Source organism: Gracilinanus agilis, chromosome 4 (genome assembly GCF_016433145.1).
Source record: "Gracilinanus agilis isolate LMUSP501 chromosome 4, AgileGrace, whole genome shotgun sequence".
Classification (NCBI taxonomy): Eukaryota; Metazoa; Chordata; class Mammalia; order Didelphimorphia; family Didelphidae; genus Gracilinanus; species Gracilinanus agilis.
The window spans coordinates 166,454,219-166,477,323 of record NC_058133.1 but is presented as its reverse complement, the minus strand read 5'-3'; positions in this window follow the sequence as shown (position 1 = coordinate 166,477,323).

Sequence of the window (23,105 nt, the reverse complement as noted above, 5' to 3'; positions counted from 1 at the left end):
GAAGGAAGGAAAGAAGGAAGGAAGGAAGGAAGGAAGGAAGGAAGGAAGGAAGGAAGGAAGGAAGGAAGGAAGGAAGGAAGGAAGGAAGGAAGGAAGATAAAGAGTCCAAATTCGGTCTCTGTTCTTCCTCCTAGCTCCTTGACAATCTCCCCTCGTTGCCTCTTCCAGTGGAAGCATTAAGATGTTCACTGTCTGTCTGGGGTGGGGATGGAGGGAGAGAGAAGGAGGGGCAGATTAATAGGATCAGTAGCACCGTGACCCTAAAGCCCCCCTGAATCCGGTTGACAAACTTAGTAAGCTGTCGGCCCACTGTTGGGGGTTGGAGGGGAGGGCTGGGTTACAGAGGATTTCTGAGGCGGCTGGGGAGGGCGGTTGTCTCTAGCTCAGTGCTGGGAAACAGGATCCAGGGGGACAAAATTCTATAGGTTCGTCGGCTGCCTTCCTCACCTAATTCTTTTGGGTTCCCCCTTCCAATTATGGATGAACCTTTCCTGTCTGTGACTGTCACCCCAGCCCCCATCAACCTCTGGGAAAAGTGGGGAGGGGTGGAATGAGAGCTGCTTAATTTTAGAGGATTCCTCTTCTCCCAGTCCCAGTTCCTGAGAGAGAGATGGATTTTTTCCGGGATGGCAGGGGTCACTTACCCAATTCCCGTGAAGAGAAGGTGTCTGTCTCCCAGGCCCCCACGGCTGGTCTGCCTCTCTCCCCCCCAGCTCCTAGCCTCTTGTGGAGTAGAGGCTGCAGCCTTGATGACGTAGCATCTGTCTATCCATTCAGGAATTTCGCTCCCCTCTCTTTCTTTCTCTTGCAGCTCTCCTTGGCAGACAGCAAAAAGGGGGTGCTGCCCCTGCCTGAAAACCTCCCCCCTTAAAAAATAAAAGCCCACCCCATTCTGCCTCTTTGAAACCCCTTTCTCCTCCCTTCCACTGCATGGATGAGAAAAGATGAGTGTCACCTCCGCCCTGATCCCCCTTTACCACCACCCCACCCCAACACAGCCCTTTCCAACCTGAGGCAAGAAGATGGGGGGCGGGGGGGCACAACAACCCAGCTATTGTTTCTTCCAACACTCGCCTGCCAATGTAAAAATAGTCAGATGAGGGGCACCCATTCTGCTTCTACCTACCACGTCCAGGGTCCTCTTTAATTTTTTTTTTTTTATTCACAACAGACTTAGATGAAAATGTGATGGTGCTTTTGAGTGGAAGAGGGGCCATGGGGATGGAGGTGCTTTGGAGATTTGTGGGCTTCCCCTTGGTATTCAGACCTTGACTATGGAAAGGAGGGCAGAGAATAAGAGAGAAGTAAGCTGGGTAGGAAGAAAAGGGGAAAATAAATTTTCATCCAAATCCTCTCTGGGTTGTATATGTGTGTGTGTGTGTGGGGGGGTGCAGCGTGCACAGACTAGAAGGAAAAAAGTCTAGACAAGAAGTGGGGCCACATATTCAAAGTGGAAGATAAATTATCTTGCTCTTGTAGGAGGGAGGGAGCTTTGGGGGTTGGTTTCCAGGGCTGGGGTCCCAGTGCTTGGTGGAAGCTGGGGACCAGAATGGTACAATGGGCTGGTCTCTTTTCTCTCTTTCTCCCCTACCTCCTCAGCCCCTCCCCCTTTCTCCCTCCCTCCCTCCTTGGCCTGCATGGGAACTCGGCCGGGGCTCAACTTGACAGACAGCAGGCCTGCATGCTAATGAAGTTTGTCTCAAGTTCATTGTCAACCCCCCCCAATCTCCCCCTAATGCCCCCTCCTTGTGGCCCCCGCCTCTCCTCTCCCACACACAAATCTCCCTCCAACTTTTGTCCCACAGACCCGGAGGCCACTTGAGCCTCTGCCTGCTCCCCTCTCCCACCCTCCCCCACGACCCTCAGCTCCAGACTCCCTCCCACCCCAGGGGCTCTCTCCACTCTCCACCTCGGTCCTCTTTACACCATCCTCATCAATACTAGGTTAAATTGAGTTATTCTGAAGGGAATCATACAGACTAAGGCCCGAGTCTATAAATCTGACACCTCCCCACACATACCCCCACTCTCCTCAATCCCACAAAATGAAGAGAGTTTGGGGAGGTGGGGGATAAGGGAGGGAGAGGAGGTCAGACTCTTACCACCCCAGGTACTTTGTCCCCCAATTTTCTGCCCTATCCTGTCTTCTGCATTAGCCTTCCTCCTCCCCCCCCCCAGTTTCTTTCCATTATGATTATTTTTTTGCTCTCCCCTTGATTACATCTGCTTCACTAGCTCAGAAATAAAGATCCTTTGAGACTAATTTCCACCCCCCCAGTTCCCCACCCCTTCCCTCCCCCCCCCTTCCCTCAGACTAGGGCTCCTATTTGCTCCTTTCTCACCGACTGGAAGACATTGAGTTCCTTGTCTAGGGAGCTGGGGGGCTGGTGTGTGGAGGGGGGGTGTCAGTGAGATGAAGGGGGGGGTCTCTCCAGCTCTGGGACGTGTCCAGCAATCCAAACCTGTCCCTCTTTTGTTCCTGCAAATCTCTTCACACTGTCACCTCCCTTTGGAGTCTGCCTTTCTCCCAGCAACCATGGAATGGGAGGGGGGAGAGAAAGGGGAGGAGGACCCTGCGCTAACCCCCATTCCACCCCCAATTCCAGGGGAAGGGGGAGGGGGAGAAGAAGAAAAAATTTTTAAATCCCCCCTCATTAGCAGAAAGGAAGCAAAAAGGGGATAATTATAATTAAAAGCAGACAGCTGTAGATTGCATCTTTTATGTTCTTCATAGCTCCTCCCCATCCCCCCCCAATACCCCCACACAACACCCTGCAGATCTTCCCCCATGGAAAATTGGATGGGTGGAAGTCCTGGGTGCTGAGGGTGCTGGAAGGGATGGTTGAAAATACCGTATAAGAGAAGGGGACCCTTGCTACAGGAAAGGCCTCCATTGCTTCTCCCCATTGGGATGCATGGTCCTTAACCATTCCAATAAGCTCTTGGAGCTCTGCCTTCTATTCTTATCCCTCCCACCTGTACCCCAAAGGGTGGGCTGCAGCTGGGCTGGGGAAGCGATAAGAGCCAATTACCAAGCTCTTGGGCATCTCTGATTTTCCTAATAGTATTAGTAGGTTATTAATAATCATTTTAATACTGTGAATTAATTATAGCATCAAACATATATCCTCATCCCCATCCACTCACTCATCACTTTCCTTAGCAGGCTCATGGAGCCCCACGAGTGAGTGACAGGAAGCTGAGAGTAGAGGTTTTAGAAAACCTTTAGGGAGGGAAGAAGGGCAGTATTAATAGAAGGGCAGCTTGGATGTAGGCAAGAGACAGACCCATGTCTGTCATGCCATGGTTGAAAACCAGTCCACAGACTATGAGAGCTCCGTGGAGCCTTAGAATTTTAGAACACAACAGCCCGAGAGGGCCAGATGGGAACTTTTAGCATAGAATGGTAGATCGTAGAATATCAGAATTCAGAAATCACGGACTAATCTCCTTCCTTTAAAGATGGCTATATGTGCACATATATAGAGCAGGTGTAGTTTGGGTAGGGGGAGGGTATGGGGGTGTGTTGCAAGGCCCAGATATCTTGCCCCTATATATTTATAGAACTTGATAGTAGGCCAGAGCAGCAGGGTAATTATGGGCTAATTAGCATATATGCAAATGAAGTAACCTATATACACTGAATGGAGGCAGATTATTATTTATTTCTTTTTTCTTTTCTCTCCCCCTCTTCCTTCCCGGGTAAACAGCTCCTGCTCCTCTGAGCTCATACCAGCAATTATCTGACATTATAAGAAGGGCTGGAGTCCGGGAGGAGGGGGCAGGGGCAGGAAAAAAAAAACCCAACAACCCTCGATTTATCTCATTTTACTTTGTTTTTCTCAGAAAGGTGGGCAGAGAGGCTTAGATAGAAGCCTCTGAATTAACAAAAGAGGAGAGAGGTCAGGGGACTTGAGGGTGGAGTGGGAGTCAGAAAGACAGAACCGAAGATAGAGATGAACAGGGACACAGAGACAGAAAACCGTAGAGACAGGAAGAGAAAGAAGAGATAGACCGACAGAGAGAACCTGAAGGAGCCTTAGGAAATCTAAAAAGATATGGAATTGCACAGTCTGTAGATTCAGAGATCACCTTTCCAGATTAAACTCAGGCTGAAAGCAGAGGAGTGTGAGCTATCCTCACCCATTCTAACGTTCCTCCCAGTCTGAGGTTTCTGTCTTTCCATGCCTTGTCCCCACCACTCTTATTTCCACACACAATCCTCCCACCTACACAACGACTATGGGATCTCAAAGCACTGGCAGGAAGGGTAAGCTTTAGTTCTCTCCTTTGGGCAGAGCTAAGGAGCTTAGACTCAACTCGTACTTGCCCCATCCCCACCCCCATCACCCCCGCCCCGCCAAGTCTCCTTTCTACATACAGACCAGCTTCAAGGCTGTCTTTCAGTCTGTCCATCTTTGTTTTTGCGTCCCTCTCTGTTTCTCTGAATATTTTTCTGCCTCTAGAGATGGTCATTTTATGTATCCCTGTTTTCTCCTCAGGGGGACATTTACCACCCCCTTACGTTGAGGGGCACTGATTGTCGGTTACTCTTCTTCCCACCATCATTCAACTTAAATAATGAGGAAAAAGATTTACTCCCCATCTCATGCCTACTGATCCCGTCGTCCCCTGGCTTGTACCCCTGGGCCCTGGTCAGCTCCTTTGGCTAAGGCTCTGAAACTGACTGGTATTCCGAAGGGGTAGCTTCTGTTTTCCCCTCAGTCCTCTGCCTTCTAGGAGGCTCCCCAGAGATCTTTTTCCCCGTGGGGACTCTTTGGAGAGGTAGTGAGATAGGAGGAGGAAAGGATCCCCGTCCTCTCTAATTGCCCCCCTCCCATACAGTAGATAGTCTTCTCCTCTTTTGTCGATTTGAACTAGTTGGGACAGAACCGGCACCGACCTGATTCCCTCCACCAAAACAAAACAAAACAAAACAGAACAAAACCAACCAACCAACTCCAAAGACAAAACAACTCCCCAAACAACCCTATCCACCTCAAACTCCAGGGAAGTGAAGCATGGTGTGGGCGGGGATGGGGAGCGCCGTGGCAAGCAACTTGGTCCCCGTCCCGGTCAGAAAGACCCCAATTAAATAGTAAACTTCTACAGGAGGATTTCTAGGACAGCTTCGAGATAGAGCAAAAGACAGTGACAGAGTCCGGACCCGGATAAGCCGAAGCAACGGCTGAGTCTCCGAAGCGTACAACTACCTCGGAGAGAAGCACAACTTTGGGAAGGGGGAAGGAAGGGAGAGAACTGATAAGGTTATCCTTTAATATCTCGAGGTTTGACTGCAGAGACGCAACTCCGGCTAGGGCTAGACTACTTAGACCAGAATCAAAGCGGATGAATTTAACGCTCTGGACACATATCTGTTTAAGAGTGCCGGGCATTTCTGAACCTTTTCCGGAGTTAAAATTCGATTTCAGGGTCCTCCTACTTCAGAGACCTGGATCAAGCCTGGGTTTGTCTCTTTGCCCCAGACTAGCATCTCTGCACATTTTTAAATGGGGCATATTGGCCATTCTGAATTTGTGGGTCGCTGCTCCTAATGATAGAGACATCTGAATTCTTCATTAAACTGGTCTGTAAAGGGATTCTTTGTATTATGTGTATCTCTCTCTCTCTCTCTCTCTCTCTCTCTCTCTCTCTCTCAGCAAACATATACTCGTACATATCTAGCAGGACACTGAGACATAAAGTCAGAGAGAAATGGTGTAGAACAGAGAACTAAGCAGAAAAGTCTAACAGATATGTGATGGAGTATTCTACTCCCTCCCCCGTCCCCTTCCTCCATACACATCCCACTCTTGTCTTCATGTGGGTGAACTGGCAGTATTTGTAGTATATCCGATTTCCCATGGTAGAGAATAGCTTGGGTTCCTATCTATATTCACATAGAGATCTTTTCCATATCTCCCTCCTTCCCCACCCCCAACCAAATGAGTATCTCTCAATAGGTGCTACTGGATAGTTATTTAGAGACCCACATCCCATCTTCTAGATAAGGAATGGTTTGAATTTATACAAATAGATATATTTCTGTTAATATCTCTCTTAGAGAATTATATCTGCATAGAGCCAAAGCTGGGCATTGGTAACTAAAGATCCCATTATTTCGAGAGATGTAATTATCAGGACCTTGTCTGTACATGCAGTGTGCGTGAATTATGTATATGTTTGCATCCCCCACCCCTGAATCTCTGGCCGATGAGCCACTGTAGAAGGGGTGCAGTGAGAAGCTGTTGCCTTAGCCATGTGGCCGGCTAAAACGCTTTTTTCTCGGTGTGCGTTTCTGGGGAGGCCCTGTCTATCTTGTGAGCAAGCTAGACCCATACTATCTGCCCCACTTCCCACAGCTTCATACGTCTTAGGACATGTGGATTCCATGTACGTATGTGTACAGAGGAAAGAGGTGAAGTCTTCGTGTAAACCAAGCATTCCTCTTCTCTAACCAGGGAAACTGGTCTACCTCCTGCTCTGTGCCCCTCCTTTGGATCCCACTGACACTGAGACTTTATCAGATCTGAACCAAACGATTTGTGGCACAAATGCTCCGCTCCCACTCCCATCTCCAAAGAAATGCCCACCAGATGAATAAATCCACTTATATCACAATGTAGCACAAGATCTGAGATAAATACAAAATCTGTGAAAATATACACTCGGTGGCTCCAAACTCCTTAAATCCGCTTCTCTCTTTACAACCCCACTTTCTCTCCGTTTGTTTGTCAAAAAAACGACTGTCTCTAGCTATATCTGGGGAGCCGGTGGTGTGTCTTCTGTACACAGTCTAATAGATGTGATACAATCATGTAAGGGTTACAGAATTTTCTCCACGTAGCTCTCCTGCATGCTTGTTTCTAGGAGTCCCACATCAGCGTCCTATCATTATCTCTAGAGAGAAATCTGGACCTAGGTGGAAGTGCCTCTCTTCTCTCCAATGGCACACCCTCCGCTTAATGCCGAGAAGACTTTCAGCGAGAGCTTGCCACATCTTCCTATTTGGCCTTCAGTCTATTGCTCTCCTGGGCACAGACACCTGTATGCAGTCTCTGGCATTCAAAAACCCAGAATAGATATCTTAGATAGTCCCAGCTCGGAACAACCGCTATGGCCCCTTCGCTCTATGTTCTCTATGTATGCATGTACGGGCACGTACAACATATGTGTATGTGCACATGTGTGTTTGTGTGTTGATTTCTGTATATGTCCGTGGTCCAGGTTGACTTGATGGCAACTCGTCTAATCTGGGCATCCTGAATGTAGCCCCGGAGGACTTACCTGGGTTTAAGAAGGGGTGGGTATGCTCTAAAGCATGCATCCGTAGATCTGTGTGTGCGCTCTTCTGGGTGACGTGCGGGATCAAGTTTGTGTGTATGTGGGTGTGCCTCTATGGATTTGGGGGTAAACGTGTCCCCGCATTCCTATCTAGGGTGCCGGGGTATATGGCTCCCGCACCTAGATGTCTCTGCGGCACAAGGCTCGGGACTGGAGGGGACGGGGAGGCGAATGTGTCCCTGCGGTCCTTGGGTGCTTCTAGGTGCGCGTGTTTACCCTTTCGGGGACCGAACACTTCCCAGTCTCCCATTCTTGCCCCCTCCCAGGGGCCAAGTCCTGGCGAGAAGTTTGCTCTCCTCTTCTCGGTTTGGGTCTCGGTTCTCCGCAGGTTCCTTTTACCCCTTAACTTCTTTTCGGGCTCTCTCTTTCTCCCAGTGTCTCTCCCCCCAACCTCCTCTCTAAGCCTGTCCCTGCTTCTAAGAGTACCAGGGAAGAGTCACGCCGCGGCTCCCCGGCTGCCCGGGTAGAACAAAGTGAGAGCGATTCGCTCCGCCCGGGCTTTGGGCAGAGTGGCTGGGCTGGGGGGAGGAAGTGGGAGCAGGAAGCGCGGACCCTTTGGGGGAGGGGACCCACAGGCGAGAGACACCGAGTCGATGGAGTGCTCCAGAGTCTAGAGTAGCAAAGGAGACCAGAAATGAGGCAGGAGAAAAAAACCGGGGAGTCTCTTACGAGCTAAAACTCCCCAAACCCGAATGAGATAAGCGGACAGAGAAAATAGGGCAACGAAATTCACAGGAAATGAGAGAAAAACCAAAGAGTGTCTCTGGAGAAACCTGGAGAGAGTGAAGGGCTTCCTAGGGAAGGCTAAGGGCGGCAGGAGGCAAATATGCTGGGGTGGAAGCTCAGGAGAGCGGCAAAATTGAGTCAGAAATCCCTGGAAATCGGGAAACCCGCGGAGTTAAGAGGCGAGGGACTTCCCAAATCCTAGACAACCAACCCACAGGCCGCTTCTCGGAGACCGTTTTTGCTGGGGGTCTTGGGATGGGGAGGGAGAACTCCCTGGGAGTGCCACACCTGGACCCAGTATGGTCATGATCGTGACTTTCCTCCATGCCTAGCAGGCATTTTCTGAGGACTGATGTAGAATGAAGCCGTCTCTACAAAACATCCCTCCGAGAGGTTGGAATAAGGGTGACTGGCCACGCAGACCATTTACGTCTTTGTCCTCCCGACACTCACTACCGTTTTCCTCAACCCAGGCCTTAATTTCCTCAAAGGGTTTCTCTTTAAGGGTTATTGCTAAGTGTAGACACCTCCTCCAGATGTGAGATTAAAGCTGGGACCCGGAAAAAAAAGGAGATGGCTCTGGCCTGCAGGGCTCAGTTCGAGTCCAAGCTCCCCACATAGGTGAACTTTCTGCTAGCCCCAGAGAGTAAGGCAGAGGTGGTTGGAGGAAAAGGAAGTTCCCAAATCTTGGAGTCTGCCTGGCCCCCTTCGAACAAACCCTGTTCCCCTTTCCTCTGCCTGGACAGCAAGGATGAGGTGCATCTTCTGACAATCTTGGTGAGAGGGAGTATACTGAATTGTTCTTAAAGAGTTAAACTTGGCACGAACAATATGGAAACATGTATTGTATTAAAGAGCTGGTCCTGTAGCAGACTATATATGCAACCTCGGGAAGGGTGGGGCAAGAGAGGGAGGGAGAAAATCTGAATCCTAAAATATCAGAAAATTTTCAAAAATTGCTTCTGTATGTAACTGAAAAATATTTTTTTAAGAAAAAATTTTCAATTAAAAAAAGAGTTAAGCCTGAGAATAGAGAATAGAAACAGAGAGAAAAAAGGGAAGAGAGAGGAAGAGGAGTGAGAAAATAAAGAAGTCAAGGAGGAAGAAGAGACCTAGAGAGGTAGAGAAAAAAGAAAAGAAAGGGACAGAGAAAGCTAGAGAGAGGGAAGAGTGACAAAGAAAAAAAGAAAGACCAAATATAGTCAATGTGAGATTAGTAGATAAGTGTACTGGGTCTGGAACCAGGAAGATCTGGTTGCAAATTCTTCCTTAGATGCTAGAATAAATTTGGTCAAGTCACTTAACCCCTCTGTGTCTCGATTTCTTCATCTATAAAATGAAGAAGTTGGAATGGATGGCCTCTAATATCTTTTCCAATTCTGATTCTCCAATCAGAAATCTAGAAGAAAGGTAGGGATGAAATAAAGACCTCCTAGACAGACAGAGATATAGGAGAGAGTCATAAAAAGAGGAATATGAAGCAAAAGAAAAGTTAAAAAGAGGGAGGCACTTGAAATTGGGGGGGGGGAACTGTATGTTGGCAGAAAGTGGAGAAAAATTGGAAAGAAAAAGAGGAGAGGGAAATCAGAGGATATTGTGTTGAGTGCCCCCCAGCTGATTTCAAATGTACTGTAAGACCCTTAATTGCAAAAGGATTCAAGCCCCAAATGGAAAGGGAAGTCCCAAAGAGTGAAAATTCAGAAACAGTTACAACCTGATGGGCCAGCTGGCATCACTCCCCTCTGAGTCTATTTCCTTTTTTCTTTCCACCACTGGCAGGGCACTTGCCTGGCCACCAAAGAGGGATAAATCCAGAGAATTCACCCATAAACCAGGCTCTACTTCAGAGGACTAACAGGAAAGACCAGGAAAATGAGGAAGGCACGTGTAATCTCTGAGGGGGAGAGACAGATTTAGACTGAGACAGGGCAAAACACAGATTGAGAGATGAAGGGCCACCAGAAGAGGGGAGAAAAGTGAGAGGACTACTCAGAGGTAAGTAGAGGGTGGGGGAACTTGTAGAGGGAAAGGTTCTATCTAAAGTACATTTAATCTTCAAAGGGTAATGCTATAAGGCCATTGCTGCTCTTGGTAAAGTCAACAAGCATTCTTCATATGTATTTCTCCTTTAAAGGTATTTTCCAACTTTCCAAAGATACTTTTCCCCTCTCCTTCTTTTTCCTGTGACACATGCCTTAAGATGTGGAGTGGTAATTGCAGTTCAATACTTGGGGAAGAGGTAGAATGAGAAACTGTTGCCGAGAGAGAGAAAAAGATTAAGGAGGAAATAAAGAAGAGGACAAACAAGAGGGGGAATAATAGATCTGATTCATATTAACCTGTGCTGAATTAAGGGCCAGGGTGTTATCAATAATGATAAATAATTTAAAATATTTCTTTTTATAAATTTCAAACAAAATCTTATCAAGCAGATTCCAGTGATTTATTTTTAAAACCATTTCTTATGACCAAATATGATTTATAAAAAAGATATAAGAATGGTTTAACATTTGGGAAATACTCAATATTACTACTCATATTAAAAAACAACAAACCACCCAAAACCACATGACCTCAATAGATGTGGAAAAAGCCTTTGACAAAGTATAACACTCCTTTATACTAAAAACCCTACAAAGTATAGGAATAGTGGGACCTTTAAAAATATCACAAAAAGTATCTATTTAAAACCAAAAGCAAGAATCATATGCAATGGGGATACACTAGTACCTTTTTCAATAAATATAGGAGTAAAACAAAGATGCCCACTCTCTTTACTATTATTTAATGTAGTTTTGGAAATGCTAGCAATAGACATGAGAAAGATATTAAGGGAAAAAAAGATAGGAAAAGAAGAGATAAAACTATTCCAATTTGATGGTTTACTTGGAAAATCCTAGGGAATTAGTAAAGACATTAATTTAGATGACAGCTTAAGTGAAGTTGCAAACTCCAAAGTCCTCGAAAATCAATAGCAAAACACAAGAAGTAGAAATAGAAAGGGAAATACCTTTCCATGTAATGATAGCATGCATAAAATATCTGGAAATCAATTTATCATAGCACATGAAAGACTTGTAGAGACTTGATTATGAAGTTCTCTTTAGGGAAATAATGAATGGTATAAGTTGTTAAAAGAACATTCGGTGCTCATGGCTAGGCTGTGCCAATAAAATTAAAATAACAAACTAGACAAGAGAGAATTGGAAATAATAGAATTCAATAACTTAGTATTTGATAAAGTAGAAAACATAAATCACATAGGAAGGAACTCTTTCTTTGATGAAAACTAGTGGGAACACCGGAAAACAGTCTTGAAGAAATTAGGCTTAGACCAACATCTATACCACATTCCACAATACATTCTAAATGATATGTGTTATTAAAATATTAAAAATCATATTATAAAAAATTTGGAAGAAAAACAGATAATATATCCCTTACAGCTATGGATAGGAGACATATTATTAACTAAACAAGAAATAGAGACAATGACAAAAGATAAAATAGATAAACTTTGATTACTTAAAACTAAAAAGCTTCTGCACAGACAAAATCAATTCAACTAGGATAAGAAGAAAAGTAGTCAAATGGGATGGAGGGAACCTTTGTATCAGATTTCTCTGAGGAGTTTGGTATCCAAGTTATATAAACAATAAATAAATACATGCATATGTACGTATAGATGACTAATATCCATTCCTCAATAGATAAATGATCAAAGAATATGAATAGTTCTCAAAGAACTATAAAATATCCAGAACAACATGAAAGAATGTACCAAATCATTAATAAGAGAAATACAAATCAAAACAACCCTGAAATATTATCTTACACCATGAGAATGGGCAAAAATGAAAACAAAAATAACAATAACCAGTATTTCAGGGTTTATAAAATCAGAGGTCTAATATGTTGTGGTGGAGCTATGAAATGGTACAAGCATTTTGGAAAGCAGTTTGTAATTATGTTAATAAAATTATTAAATGTCCATACCCTTTGAACCAGAGACTCCATTACTGGAATTATATTCCAAGAAAATCATCAATAAGAAGAAAGTGCTCATCTACTGAAAATATTTATAGCAGTACATTTGTGATAGCTAAAAATTGGAAGCAAAGTAGATGCCCATCAATTAGAGAAAGGCTAAATGAAGTGTCGTACACCTCAGACTAACTGTGAGATCCTGGGCTTAAAAAAATGAAATGACGTATATAATGAATATAGAGAAACTTATAAAGATCTAAATGAACTGATGCAGAATGAAGTAAACAAACTCAAAAAAACAATGTACACAATAATTACACAATGTAAATGGGAAGAATAATACACCAAAAAAATCAAAAGGAAATGTAACAAAATAATAAAGATCAAGCAAGATTCAAATGAAGAGATATGAAAAGAAACTTCCAGTCTAACCCTTTCTTGAGGTTTGAGGACCAGGTGTTTTTTTAAAATTCGTTTAAAAATTTTGAGTTCCAAATCTCCAGCCCCTCTCTCACCCACTCATGAGGCAAGCAACCCACTATACACATGAAGTCTTATAAAACATTTCTTCTTCTTTTTTTTTTTTTTTTTTTTAATTTTTATTTTAAACCCTTAACTTCTGTGTATTGACTTTATAGGTGGAAGATTGGTAAGGGTAGGCAATGGGGGTCAAGTGACTTGCCCAGGGTCACACAGCTGGGAAGTGGCTGAGGCCGGATTTGAACCTAGGACCTCCCGTCTCTAGGCCTGGCTCTCAATCCACTGAGCTACCCAGCTGCCCCCCTTATAAAACATTTCAATATTGACCATGTTGCAAGAAAAATGAAAAAAAAAAGAGAGAAATAATATATAATTTAATCTGCCCTGAGAGTTCATTATTTTCTCTCTGGAGGTGGGTAGGACTTTTCATTATGAATCCTTTGGAATTGTCATGAATTGATCAGAGTAGCTAAGTCTTTCACAGTTGATTATTATTACAATATTATTGATACTGTTTCAAAGTTCTGCTAGTTCTGTTCATTTTACTTTGTATCAAATCATGTAAGTCTACCTAAGTTTTTCTAAAGCCATTCCCTTCATAGTTTCTTACAGGACAATAGTATTACATCACAATCATATACCACTACTTGTTTAGCTGTCACTCAATTGACTAGTATCCCCTTAATTTCCAATTCTTTGCTACCACAAAAGGAACTACTATAACATTATATATACATATATTTTTTCCCTTTTTCTTCATTCTCTTTGCAATATAGACCTAATAATAGTATTTCTGGGTCAAAAGGTATGCATAATTTAATTGTCCTTTGGGTATAGTTGTCTTCCAGAAGGGTTGGACAGTTCACAACTCCACCAATAGTGTATTAGTGTCCCTATTTTTCCTGTATCCCTCTTAGAATTTGCCACTTTCCTTTTCTTTCATGTTAGACAATCTGATGAGAGTGAGATGATATCTGAGTTGTTTTAATTTGCATTTCTGTAATTATTAATTATTTAGAACATGTTTTCATAGAACTATTAATAACTTTGATTTCTTCTTCTGAAAACTTCCTCTTCATACACTTTGACCTTTTATAAATTGAGAATGGTTCTTATTTTTATAAATTTGAGAAATAAGACCTTTATCAGAAAAACTTGCATTATAACCCCCCAGCCTGTTTCTTGCTTTCTTTCTAATTTTGGCTACATTATTTTTGTTTGTGCAAAACCTGTTTAATTTCATGAAATCAAAATTATTCATTTTAACTCTGGGGATCATCTCTAACTCTTTGTTTGATTATAAATACTTTCCTTCATAGATCTCTTAGGTAATTTTTTCCATCCTCCTCTAATTTGTTCATGATATTATCCTTTATATTTAAATCATGTACCCACTTTCATGTAAAATGTTGGTCTATGCCTAGTTTCTAAAAGAATGCTTTCCTGTTTTTCTCTATTTCTTAGCCAGGACAAGGCTCAGCCTACCCATGAACAATTAATATTACTCCAGTTTTTTTAGATCTGTCTTTATTTGTGTGAGGTGTTTTATTATTGTATTTATAGAGTATCTGAATGTGTCTTGGCAGGTAGCCTCCCAAGTATTTTCTATTATCTATAGTTACTTTAAATGTAACTTTGCTTTCTATGTCTTCCTGCTGGGTTTTGTTAATAACACATAAACATGCATATGATTTATGTAGATTTATTTTACATTTTGCAACTTTACTAAATTTATACATTGTCAACTGGTTTTTTAATTTGATTCAATAGGGAATTCTAATTCTAAGTATATACCATCATATATCTGCAAAAAGTAGTAGTTTTGTTTCCTTGTTGCCCATTTTTATTCTTTCAGTTTTTCTTTTCTTGCCACGTTAGTAGTAAAATTTGAATAATAATGGTGATAATGGACATCCTTGCTTCACCCCTGATTAGGAAAGCTTCTAATTTATCCTCATTGAGGGTTATAGATATTATACATTGCACATGTTTTTACCTTTCTTAAAAATACTATTTGTCATATGGGAGAACTCTTTCAGAAGGTAAAGGATAGAGAGTTGGGATGACTATAATAATATAAGAAACAGAAATAGATAGAGTACTGGGCCTAGAGTGAGGAAGAATCATCTTCCAAGTTCAGGTCCAGCTTCTGACACCCACTAGCTGTGTGACTCTGGGCAAGTTGTTCGACCCTGTTGGCTTTGGTTTCCCCATCTGTAAAAAAAAATCTGGAGAAGGAAATGGCAAATCACTACAGTGTCTTTGCCAAGGAAACCCCAAAAGGGGTCACACAGAGTCAGATATGACTGAAACAACTGAGCAACCAATTTGAAAATAAGATACTTTTATAATGGTTTGAACTGGTAAAATGCTTTCCTCATAATAACCCTGCGAAGCAGGTATTAAGGATTAATATTCCCATTTTACAGATGCAAAAATTGAAGTTTGAGCAAAGAAAGAGACCTCACCTTTTCATAACAATTGAGGTTCCCTGACTGGAAGTTCCAAGTTTTCTACAGTTTCAGGATAAATTGACCTGTAGTTCTGAAATGATGTGGGCTGCAGAATCAGAGACATCATTTATCAGGCTCTCTCTGTTTTTCTTATCTCCACTTCTCTCAGTACCAACCTCAAAGAGTATAGGTATGGTATACTAGAAAGAGGCCTAGATTGGAATTTAGGAGCCCAGGGTCCAGTCTTGGTTCAAATACTTTTTTTTGAGCAATCCAATTTGATATTTATTAAGTCTGCTTTGGGGGCAGCTAGGTACTACATGAGTATTAATTTAAAGACCTAGGAATACTTAGGTGGCACAATAGATAGAGACCAGAGGTCCTGGGTTCAAATGTGGCCTCAGGCACTTCCCAGCTGTGTAATCCTGGGCAAGTCACTTTACCACTCTGCTGCTTTGAAAACAATATGTAGTATTGATTTTAAGATGGAAGGTAAAGGTTTAAAAAAAAAAAAGGCACGAAGAACTGTACTTAGAACTGGCAATGCAAATATGAAAAACAGTAAATTTTGGCATTACTGAGCAGGGAGAGGTCACAATATTGAAATGTAACATATATACACCTAAACTGTGTAAATAAAACTGTGAAATAACTTAAAAAGCTCAATAGCAGTAAAAAAAATACTAGACAACATGTTCTTGGAAAATTTGAGGATGGAGAGGTCATTTTTAGCTGTGGGAATCAAGGAAGGTTTCATGCAGGATATGACATCTTATCTGAATAACGAAGGAAAATTAATTTTATATTGTGGGTATGGAAGGGAAAGAGGAGGAGGGTCACTTTAAGCTGCAGACTTCCCGAGACCCTTCAGGTACTAAGTTTTTCTCTTATTCAAGCTATACATTCCTGTTATTGTTGTTTAGCTGTACGTGACCCTTTGGGCAGTTTTCTTGGCAAAGGTACTGGAGTGGTTTGCCTTTTCCTTCTGTTCATTTTACACATGAGGAAACTGAGGGAACTGGGTTAAGTAACCCACCCAGGGTCACACAGCTAGTAAGTAGCCATGTTTGAACTCAGGTCTTCCTGTTTCCAGACCCAGCACTCTATCCATTGTGCCACCCAAATACGCCCAGGTTTTTAAATTAATACTCATATAATAACATCTAGAAGTTTTTCAGTAGCCTGGTTGCCCTTCTTTGAAAAATTTGTAGCTTTTCAATGTCCTTTCTAAAAGGTAGTAACCAGAAGTAAATACAATATTTCAAATATATTCTGACTACAACAGAATAATAGAAGATAATAATCAAAAAGGCTCTGTGCATGATGCCTTTCATAACTGAGTCTATCACACTTTTGGCTCACTGAGTTTGAAAGTCCTTAAGACCTCCAGATCTCTTTCAAACCCCACCTCAAGTCATACAGTTATGAAGGTGCTCATCTTATAACTTTACATTTATCTTTATTAAATTTTCCTTTAGCCCAATGTTCTAATTTGTCACAAAATTTTTGGAGCCTGGTTCTGACATCCAGTGTGTTATTCTTTTAAACTTTCTATTATATGCAAATTTAGCAAGTGTGTTATCTTTGCCATTGTCTAAATCACTGACAAAAATCATAAATGGGGTGTTTGATAAGGAAGAGAGCTACTGATAATGTCATCAAAAATATAAAGAAAGAATAAAAGAGGTTCATTGAAGGATCTTAAAAATTCAAAGAAGGGAAGAAAAGGAAGTTCAAAGGGAAACAAACAGGAAAACTTTGAAAATAATTTGAATTATTATATATTTTCTTTAATAGCAAGTTATACATAACAGAGAACTGTGATTTTACATATAGCCCTTCTTTTTCTGTACTACTTTGTATATAGAATTGTTCTCTGTTTTGGAATTTATTAAATTCAGTATTAAAAAATGAAGGATATAAAATAAATAAATAAGCAGCACAGGATCAAGCACAGATCTCAGAGGTACTCAATTTATTTCTTCCAAAATACGGAACAATTAATGATTACTCTTTAAGTGTAATCATTCATCTACTTCTAGATCAATAAAAAACTATCTATTTAATTCTTACTTTGTATTAGGTGCTAGGGATAAATAGACAAAATATTAAGTGCTTCTTGCTCTCAAATGGCTTATATTTTGTTAAGAGATGCAACAAATGTATATATACAAACGTACATGTATGTAAATATTATACACATATCATGAATACAAAATAAAGTCACTTATATACCTCTCTGTCTTGACTACAAGCATAGCAAGATTTGATCTAACACTTTGTTAAATTGTAGGCAAACTTTAACAATAATTCCTTGATATACCAATGAAGTAACTTGGAAATAAATTTAATCTGATATGACCAAATTTTTTTTAAACTTACCTTCTGTCTTAGAATCATTACTGTGTATTGGTTCAAAGACAGAGCAGTAAGCGCTAAGTGATTGGGGTCAGGTGATTTGCTCAAGGTTACACAGGTAGGAAGTGCCAAATAGCTGCCTCCAATTTTTTTCTTTAAAAAAAAAAAAATCCTTACCTTCTGTTTTGGAATCAATACTGAATATCTGTTTCAAGGTGGAATAGCAGTAAGGGCCAGGTAATGGGGGTTAAGTGACTTACAGGGTCAAATAACTAAGGAGTGTCTGAGGTCAAATTTGAACCCAGACTGGGCAAGTCACTTGACCTCCATTGCCTACCCCTACCACTCTTCTACCTAGGAGCCAATACACAGAAGTTAAGGGTTTAAAAATGTTAAAAAAAAAAAAAAAATTGAACCCAGAACCTCCTATTTCCTGTCCTGGAGCTAGCTCCTCCATTTCCACTGTCTTCTTAATTAGTACCAATAAGCTCTGAGCTTTAGCACTCTTGACATTATTCTTATTAAAAAGGCCCCATTTTAATAGTTATTTTTAATCATCTATCCTTGCTACTATCTTCCATATGCATCATATTAAAATTGAAGTTGGTTGACAAACTCTTGGTACTTTCTCATCAGACATCTCCCTAGAACTTCTCTTTATATCTTTAGAATTTCTTCCTTAGGAGCTTCCTATTCTTTCTGAGCTGAATTCTACTGTAGGGTATTTAATCTCTGAGATCTTTTCTAGCCTTGCTATAAATTAAGCTTTCCCAAAATCTAGAGGTTAGACTAAAGTCATGGATTAATGTCATCTAAGGTCCCTTTCAGGGCCAGCCGGGTTGCTCAGTGGATAAAGAGCCAGGCCTAGAAATAGGAAAACCTAAGTTCAAATCTGGCCTCAGATACTTCCCAGCTGTGACCCTGGGCAAGTCACTTAAACCCCCACTGCCTAGCCCTTACCACTCTTCTGTCTTGAAACCAACACACAGTATTGATTCTGATGGAAGGTAAGGGTTAAAAACAAAAACAAAAACAACGAATTTCTGTACTTTGTTGTTGAGTTGTATCTGACTTCATGACCCTATTTGGGAGTTTTCTTAAAGATACTGGAGTGATTTTCCATTTCCTTCTCCAGCTCATTTTATAGATGAGGAACTTGAGACAAACACAGTAAAATGACTTGCCCAGGGTCACAAAGCTAATAAGTATCTAAGGCTCTATCCACTTTGCCCCTTAGCTATTATGGCGCAGAGAAGGTGCCAACTTGTATGGTAAGAGGTAGTTTCCTCATTCAGGCTTTCCTTATATCAATGAAATAGAGGTCTTGTCCCTACCTCTACTTCTGTGTACTCCATATCCTACACACTCCAAATATCCTAAATTGTACAAACTCATAGAACCTGAAAATGTCATATTTATAAGAGACTTTAGAGGAACACACAATCCAATCCTCCCCCCCCCCCCCGCCTCCTTTTTTAATAAATGTAAACTCTGGAGTAGTTGGTGCACAGTTGATAGAACACTAGGTCTACAGTCAGGACAATAGGGGTTTAAATCAGGCTTTGGACACTTCCTAGCTGTGTGACCCTGGGCAAGTCACTTAATCCCAATTGCCTAGATCTATATTTCTGTTTTAGAACTGTTATTTAGTATGGATTCAGATATGGAAGCTGAGGCAAAGAGAGTGTTAGTGACTTGACCAAAGGGATGTAGCTACCCAATGGCAGGACACTCGGGCTAGTGATACTATCCCTATACCAAGATACTTTTCTAGGTTACATCATACACTTCATTAGGATAGGGCAGGTTTTTGTGAAAGAGCTGCCATAATTCCAAAGCCTTGATTTTCCAGTAGAGCACCTCTGAGGCATTAGGAGACAGGGGCATCCCAGTCTTGGGGGGGGGCGGGGTTCGCTATTATTCCACCCTTTCTTTGTCTACCCCCTGGTGGAGTCTGTCTCCCCTTTTCTCCCTGTTCCTACATATAAGCTGCCTATTCCTCATCATTCCTCTAACAGTTTCTGGAGAGTCCCTTTCCTTTATCTCTAGGCTCTCCCTCCACAGAATGAGAAAGAAATAGGTTGAAATTGCATCTTGGAGTCTTAGAGTCCAAGAACATTTTTTTTTTTTGAGTGAGAGAGAGAGGGAGAGAGAGGATTGGCAAAATTGACCCCAGGGAAATGAGGACATTAGGGACAGCCCTTTTCCTTTTTCCCCCCAGGGGAAAGGGAATGGGGCAGGTGGAAAGGAACAGTCCCTGAACAGAGGCAGAGAGATGGCTGTGATAATACACACATAGCAGGGCGTTTGTGAAAGTAAGGGGGGGGGGGGGTCAGAGGGTGCAGGAGGTGCATTTTTACTTCTTCACTCTTTCATGGGGAGAGGGGCCAGCATCACTCAGCTAACGAACCTCCTCCCAAATTCTCCAAGTTGGATTTGGCCTATCCCAGAGGGGGGTCTTTTATAACAAGGTCCCCCCCCTCCAGTCCTGCCCCTCCTTCCTCTGGAGCTGAAGCGTCCAAAGGTTCCTGGAATATAATGGATCATTTTCAATTTACCAGAGTCTTAGAGATTACGCCGCTAATCCCATCAAAGACCATCTGCTTACATTGTCCCTCCCGAGCCAAAATAAATAGATCCTTTACTCCCTCCACTTCAGCTCCTCTGAGGTATTGTCAGGGAGAAAGTTCGACAAGGCCCTACCCATTTCCCCCTCCCTCCTGCTGGGGGCTGGACAGAAAGGGAGAAAACACACTTAGCTAGTTGGAGGTGTGAAAGGTCACTTATGCCCCTGACCCACATTCTTCTCCAGAGCAGAGATGATGGGAATGGGGAGAGGGGCAGACCAAAGGGCTTTGGGGGTCTCCAGGGCTCAGTCCCCTGCAGAGGCAAAGGGCAGGACTGTTTATGAAATGAGGCATGGTTCTGCCTTTCCCCTGCCTCTGCTCTGGGGCTCCCTTTTCCCCTGCCCTTTTCTGGGGTCCTCTTTGCCTTGCTCCCAAACCCTTTTCAGTGTTTCCCAGCCCCAAGTGTGGGGAATTTCTTCCCCAAGTCTAACCTCCACTTCTCCATTAGAAAAAAGAATGTGGGTGTGAGTGGTGAATTGTGCAGGATTTAAGGAAAGCAGAATGTGTATCTACACAGATATGCCAAAGAATTACAATATTTAAAGCTGAAATAGTCCAAAGAGATCATTTAAACGCTCCATTTTAGAGAAGAAGCTAAAGCTGGGAGTGGTTCAATTACTTCTCAGGTAATAACAGCCAACTGTAGGGCATAACAGGGATTCCAATCCTTTGGCTCCAAATCTATGATCCTTTTCACCACACTTGATGCCTATGATTTTGGTTCCAACTCGAGGTAATTTGTTCTATGGATCTGTAGGTTCTATAGGATTGTGGACAGGTGAATTTGAGTCAAGGAATTCTGGGTTCAAATGCTGCCTCTGACATTACAGTGAGACCACTGAAGGAATCACTTAAACTTCTTAGTGCTTTAGTAGATGAGCTTCCACTCTGATAAAAGTCACAGGTCTGGACATTAATGTCCCATTTAAGAAAAAATAACAAGATGATACCATATAGAATCAGAATATTATATCTGGAAAAGACCTTAGAGATCACTTTTATTCCTTTATTTTATAGATGAGAAAATTGAGACTCACCATGGTGACATAATGAATTTGTTTTAGGCCTGGACTAGTCATCTTCCTGACTCATACCATGAAGGAATGGCATTGAAAAACTAGCAAAGGGGGCAGCTAGATCTAGCACAGTAGACAAAGCACCAGGCCTGAAGTCCAGTGGACCCAGGCTCAAATCTGGCCTCAGATCCCAGTTGTATGACCCTGGGCAAGTCACTTAACCCTGATTACCTAGCCCTTACTCTTCTTAGAATCAATACTAAGACAGAAGTTCAGGGTTTGTTTTTGTTGTTGTTCTTTTAAGGAGGGAAGGAAGGAAAGAAGGTCAAGGAGAGAGGGAGGGAAAGAAGGAAGGAAGGAAAAACAGTTAAAAGTTAGTTTGCTTCTCTAAATCCAAACCAAGAAGATGAAATCTAATAGAATTAGGCATAAAATCCTGTATTTAGATTCCTAAAAAATCAACTGCAAAAGAATGGGGAGAACCAACTTGATAAAAAACAAAAAAAAAAAACAAAAAAAAAACGATCTGGAGATTTGAGTTGACCTCAAATTTAATGTGAAACAAATTTTGATGAAGCAGCTAATAATGTTTTTCAAGATCAAAACTGAATGTAGTAGGACGGTGTCCAGATCAGGAAAGGTGACACTTTTAGTGTCTTTGCATACTCAGGCTCTATCTGTAGTACTGTGTTCAGTATTTGACTTCAGCTCCTTTAAGATCCAATGAGATTGAGCCAGTTAAGTGGCACACCAGATAGGATTCAGGTCTGGAGGCCGGAGGCCAGGATTCATATCTGGCCTCAGACAATACCGAGCTGAGTGTCCCTGGGCAAGTCATTTAACCTTGATTGTCTAGCCCTTGCCCTTCTGTGTTAGAATAATTACTAAGACAGAAAGTATGAGTTAAAAAAAGATCCAATTGGATTATATATAAAAGCACTTAGCACAGGGTCTGGGATATAGTAAGAACTTAATAAATGCTTGTTCCCTCCTTTCCCTTCCCCAAGAGGAAAACTGACAAACAGGAAAGCATTGAGAGTGAAAGGACAATTAACATGGTGAGAGGATATTTTAACCATTATCACATAAGGATAAGCTGGAGAAGCTAGGAATGTTTTTAGCTAAAGAAAAGACAGGCCACTCAAAAGCTGTCTTCAAGTTTATGAAACATTATTTAAAAAAAAAAAAGGGATTCAATTCATTCTGTATTGCTCCAAAGGCAAAAGACCTGCTGCTTATGTGGCTATGTGATGGATATGGAAGCCACTGGGAAGGGAGACAAACTCAATAAAAAGAGTTGCTCCCTGCCAGACCTTGAATAAGCTACTTTTTCTGTGGGCCTCAGTTTACCCATATGAAATGAGAGTATTGAATTTAGATAACTTTCCCTTCTAAATTCCATGAGCTAGAACTATCTAATACAATACTGGGAGGAGAAAGTCCCTCCAACACTGGCAGTGATATCCATGCAGAGACCATATTCCTACATAGGGTGAAGGATAGGACAAGATGACTTCAGAGATTTCCTCTAGTTCTAAAGTTCTATGTTTCTAATAGAAGCCAATAAACATGACAGATACCAGAGTCAACAAATATTTATTAAGTATCTGCCATTTGTGAGACACCATGTTAAGCAGCAGGATAGTACAGACACAAGGGACTTTAGGAGGTTGGAAGAATAAGAAGCTATTCTTTCAAGCTGGCAGTCTTTTCTCTCATGAGATCCAGATTCATCTCTTCCTCCTACAAAATCTGGCCCAATTGCCTACCAATTGGGAAATGACTGAACAAATTATAGTATATGGTTGTGATGGAATATTATTGCAATATAAGAAAGAACAAACAGGATGATTTCAAAAAAATCTAGAAAGACATGAATTTATGCAAAGTGAAGTGAGCAGAATCAGGAGAACATCATGCACAGTAATAGAAATATTGTACGATGGGGCAGCTGGGTAGCTCAGTGGAGTGAGAGTCAGGCCTAGAGACAGGCGGTCCTAGGTTCAAACCTGGCCTCAGCCACTTCCCAGCTGTGTGACCCTGGGCAGGTCACTTGACCCCCATTGCCCACCCTTACCAATCTTCCACCTATGAGACAATACACCGAAGTACAA